Below are 5788 nucleotides of genomic sequence, written 5' to 3'. Positions count from 1 at the left end.
ATAAAGAGAAATAAAAATTAATGCATAATTAAATATCAAGTTTTTCCTTGTGCCTGTCTAACAGTAAAAAGGTAAATAAAAGAAGAAATTGGGTGAATTCTATTGTGGACTTATGTGACATATTGTTTATGGGTGAACTAGAGAGGTAAAGTTTTATGAGACGTAGTTCATGGGTAAAGTAATATTTTAATATCGTCAAATATACATTTATAACAGATGAATGAGTAAAATTAAAAATGACAATTTTAATGTAAAAAATGCACGATTAGCAATTTCATTCTCGCCATGAAGAACGATTACCGTTTTCGTTACGCAAGAAATTATAGTCAAGACAACTACCGTTCCTTTCTTTTCTTCTAAGAAATTTCTCAGATGGATCATTTGGACTCTTCCGAGATGTTATTCTTTGTGGGTTTTTTTTTTTTTTTTAACTTTACAAATCATGCATTTTCAAAATTGTCCTAATTACTTAAATTTCAAAATTCTCAATAAAATCCAGCAGCTTCTATTAAGACTATAACTCAGTTACGATCTTTGAATTTTCACAACAAAAAATAATGTTGGCAATGCAGTCCCTTTAATATTAAATCCAGCTGTCAAGGTGGTGGTGACAAGCTGCGCCCATTATACTGATAGCCCTCGCTTTCTAAAATAGTTCACGAGCCACGAGCAGTGTTACCGGTATGCCCTCCCATTGAACCTACCAAAATAAAAGATTTTAATGAAAATTCTATAAAACATACCACACAATTATTCATAACTTTCTCTTCCCATTTCATAACCACTAATGAATTTCATTATTACATCTAACTATACCATAAAAATCTAAATTTCCATCACTCTTACGTCGTGCGCCATAACACCTTCCAATTACTTTTCCCATGAACATAACCACAACTTCCATTTCTTTCTATAGAAAAAAAAAAAGGTTTAAACATATTTCTAGGCGGATCCAGGTGGACTTGAACCACCAACCTCCCATACGCAATAGCATTTGGGCGCTCATTCCTATTCGAGCTTGTAGACCCATCGTAATTTCCTTCAATGTGATGCTGCACTAAAAGCCCTTCTTTAAAAGGGTTTATCTATTTCAACACACGCGATGAACTATTCTCCTTCATTATTCATATAGAACCTAAGAAACCCATAACAACATCGACTCTAGTTACAATCTTAATGCATCTTCCCGTATCGGCCAAGAAAGTAATATTGCTGATAATCCGATCCTCCCAGAGAATTAATTAGGATTTATCGGAACAAAATATATTCAATTCTAAGCCCAAAAATCACCTCTTCCGACAAAATCTGGTTTCCAAATAAGCATGAAAGGCCCAAAAATTAGAAGCAATTCTAATAAGCCCAAATGTTATAATGCAAGGTCAAAAACAAACTAGCAATTAGCTGCGGCATAATATATGATATAATTAATGTGTCACTGCGCCTGCATTAGACAAACTATATCAAATAGACTACCAACATAGAAAACATTTAAAAAAGACCTGAACAAGCTGTTTATCCATGTGAAATTAAAAAGGAGTAGAAAACAAACCAGAGATTAACACTGTTGTTCCCAATAACTAAAGAACAAGAGAATGAATTTCAGTTATAATGACCAAGGCTATGAAATCAGAAAATTGGACGTTCATGGAACATTGAAGCTACACTTGGTACTGTTACAGCCATCTGTACGCGGGAATATGTCGCTGTATAAATAGACAAGACTGTACGTGTGCTAGTACAGGATAGGACATTACACAATCATTTGATGTCGAAGCACCAAAGACAAATCTCTTAATTGAATCAAAATGTCAAGAGATGACGATAAACCTGCAAACACAGCATAAATGGTGTCACCAGAGTAAGGCAATTTCAATCACCAATAGTTAAGAAACCACTCGATCTAAATATATCATTATCAATCACTAAGATTAATCATATAGGCTCTAAATGCAATATAAAAAGTACAAAATTATATAATTTGGCCAAGGAGAAAGGAACGCCATCATAACTAACTTGGTGTTCGATGATTTGGATTATAATGAACAATTTGGTTTTATAACTTTTATTTGAAAGCTAATGAAAAAATCGGTGTTTATACATTGGAATTATAATGAATAGCATATAACTTGATGTTTGAACATTAGTATGTATGATAATGAATAGCATAATCCAAAACAACGAACGCCATTATAAATTCGAAACTGACCCTTGTTACAAAGAACAATAAGCAATTACGCATGTACACAAAAAACTTCAAAAAGAGGCTGCTGGAAAAGTAGCTAGAAGAATTAACATAACGTTACATTTCCAAAAAACAGTAATGAATAAAAATCATTCCAGTGAAAACAAATTACCTACAACAAAGCCAGGATGTTGTTCACTGAATCACAAAAATTGATGAACAAAAATACTTTCATCTTCCACCAGATTCCTGACTCAATTTTCAGATATCTACACTCAAAGAAGTTGTAATCTCAAAAATGCTTTAAGTCATATCTGACAATGATCCAAACCATCCAAACCAGAAAATTGCACGTTCTTGTAACCTTGAATCTACTCCTGGTACTGTTACAGCCATCTGTTCTTGCAACCTCAAGCTATCCACGGTGGAATTTTGAAACATATAATAAAACAACAAACTCCCACTTATCCCCAAAAGACCCAAGTACAAATGCAACTAACAGCTACATGATACAGAGGCAGCAAGACATCAATAAACTTAAATGATTATGATATAGGCAAAATTTTACATGGAGAGAATGACAACTGTTTATAGTTGTATCATGGATCATAATACAGTTATATAAAATTTGGGTAGAATAAACTAAAATATACATTTACACTGAATGAAAAAGTAAGAACATATGATTTAGATATTGCAGCTGGTTGAAATAGTGCATGAGAACTCCAACCAATAAACATTTGCACCTTTTTTATTATAAAATTTAGATACTTTTAGATAACACAAAGCCACTTATATTCAATTCACAAAATGATTTACAAATTTGAAACTGATACTAAAAAGTATTTCTATTTTTAATATTTACTGTAATAGTTAATCTTTAATTGCTAAATATTACAGTGAACATAAATCATTATACTGCCAGGCGCATGATGCATTGCTCTATTTTAAAGGTGATTGTATACGGATGTTAGTTATAATTATAAAATATAATATTGAACGAGTCATTTCATTGAAAGAAAATCCCAATTCATTCTAATCACAAAAATACAAATCACATGTTTATAAAAATGTAAAAATATTTTAATTACCAATAAAACCATAAAAATTTACCATGAACAAGCATGTAACATGTAGCAATTCTAAATATTTAATATTTAACATGAACATAAACCATCATACTGCCAGGTGCAAGATACATTGCTATATTTTAAAGGAGATTATATTATATACTGATTATAATATTGAACGATTTCAATTCATTTCAAATCACAAAAATATAAAACGCATGCCTGTATAAATGATTTGTTAACGAAACCATAAAACCATACCATGACCATAAATGTAACATAATAATTGTAATTGTACCAAATGCCTTTTATTTTTAAAAATAAAAATAAAAATAAAAACCAAAACAATGAATTAATTACATACGAGACATAATGTTAATTATTATAAATTGTAAATTTAAATGAGGCAAATAACGTAATTAAAATGAATTAAAGTGTGCGTTGAGCATCATATACCTTGCCGAGTTGACAATCGTTTGTCGTTTGGTTGAGCCGGTTTCGGAAACAATAACCAGTTGTACGCAAAACATAGTATAATATAAGAGAATTCAGAGTGTAGAGAGAAGAAAAAGGAGAGAGAAAGGGAAGGGGGCAACCAAAAGCACGACACGAGAGGGGGAGAGAAGAGAATCGGGCAAAAATAAATCAAAGGAATAAACCCTCGAAACCATCTCTCCCCCCAAACAAAAATCAATTAAATTTTTTTATTAACGCTTTTTGACCAGCCATGCAAGCGCACCTGACATGGCAATGGTCTATTAACAACGGAACAACTACCTTTTGTGTATACACATGAAACAGTTCTCTCGCAACCAATTCAAGATACTCCAGTAATTGTAAATAACTTAATCTCCTAAAGGACTTTACCAATAAAACCATCATCATTACACAGCGAATATCACGTTGATTACTCTATTTCGAGATGACACCATCAACATCCACCAAAGAAAAGTAACGATCATCACCGGCGTCACGAAAACCTGAAACATCACAGAAATCATAACTGATTAAATGAAATTCAAATTCAAATAAGAATAAATGTAATCAAGAATTCGCATCTAACTTACTTTGCGAAATTCTTGATCGATTTAAACGATTCTTTGCCTGATTCAAACATATCGACAGAATCTGCAATTAAACATCTTAATAACCAGATCGAGGTTCAATCCACGATACAAGATCCGAAACATTGACTCTGACCGAACGTAACGAAGGTTTGGTTAGTCACAAAAACTGCACCAAGACCGATTCACACGACAAGGATGAAAAAAAAATGAGAATAGACAAATAATCACGCGTTGTGATCGTTTTATATAGAGGACAGTGGAGATAATCAACGGGTGTGATTGGTTGGGAAGGAATGGATCCAACGATGACAATTGAATGGATTTGTTGAGGCTAAAATAAATGCTGAATCCGCGTTGGTTGAGGTCAGAAAGAAAAGAAGGTTCGGGATGACCTAGATATTTTCGGGTGACACGTGTTTTATGTGTCGTTTTTGGAATTTCGTATTGCTGAGTCGTTATGGCTTTCGGATAGGTCTACGGGCTAATTCTGTCGACTATTAGGTTTTTAAAGGAAAAATATTTTTTTTATTTATTATGTAAAAAGGAATCTATAAATCTATAAATAAATATTATAAAAAGGATATCAAAACATATAATCCTTTTAATTTTTATTTTTAGTGAATTATTATACCTATTGAAGAGAGTTACGAAAAATTATAAAATTTGCTTGATAATAGAATAAGTATATCATATCTCCTAAGTTTAGAGGGGTTGAGGTACTTCTTGTTTCTAATAATTATACGTAAACAGAATATTAAAAGATTGCGTATAATTATCTAGAAAAATTATAAGATTTTTTTTATATTTAAGGAATATAATGGTCTATTACATAGCAAAAACCAAAAAGAGTTATAAATCTATCCCCTTTATAATAGGTATAGACTAGTATTTTAGTATGTATTTTATATATAACAAAAAAACTATAATCAATTATACAAACAAATAAATACTACATTTGAATATATAAATCATATTTAAAAATTTTATATTTTGAAACACACAAATTATATTTTTACTTTATGAGAAGTAATTTAAACTATGACACATGATTATTTTTATTACTGATATTTTTTTATATAAATATAATTTAATTTATAAATAAATATTTAAAAAATATAATTAGATAAGAAGTTAAAAAAATTCATAAAATCACTTCAATTAAAAACTAATCCTTAAAAATGTTTTTGGGAAAGATAATCTTTTGTGTTTGAAGAATTAGATAACTAAAAAAAGGGTCTAGATAAGAAATTAAAAAAAATACTTAAAAACATTTTTATTGAAGAATAACATATAAAAATGTTTTTATACAAGATAATTATTTACATTTAATATATAGAAATTGATTTAATTTTTATTTCTCATAATTATTTATGAATTATATTTTAATAATGTAAATAAATTATTAATAATAAAATAAATTTTATGTTATAATATAAATTATTTATTATAAATCTAAATATATATTTTTT

General features: G+C 29.8%; 1 long non-coding RNA gene across 2 annotated transcripts; it reads right to left on the bottom strand.

Moving 5' to 3' along the window:
* Positions 1-399: 399 nt before the first annotated feature.
* Positions 400-4555, bottom strand: LOC109796166 (uncharacterized). Of its 2 annotated transcripts, XR_014429426.1 has the most exons (4): positions 4320-4555; positions 2355-4232; positions 1550-1827; positions 400-700 (listed from the first exon to the last, which is right to left on the bottom strand). It is a non-coding gene; the product is annotated as an uncharacterized LOC109796166 (long non-coding RNA). The 2 variants fall into 2 exon arrangements; XR_002239646.3 differs by having other exon boundaries at positions 400-1827.
* Positions 4556-5788: the final 1233 nt, after the last annotated feature.

Source organism: Cajanus cajan, chromosome 9, assembly GCF_000230855.2.
Source record: "Cajanus cajan strain Asha chromosome 9, NIPB_CcT2T_4, whole genome shotgun sequence".
In the NCBI taxonomy this organism is placed as follows: domain Eukaryota; kingdom Viridiplantae; phylum Streptophyta; class Magnoliopsida; order Fabales; family Fabaceae; genus Cajanus; species Cajanus cajan.
Note: the sequence above shows the minus strand (reverse complement) of the source record. Positions and strands in the feature narration are given on the sequence as shown.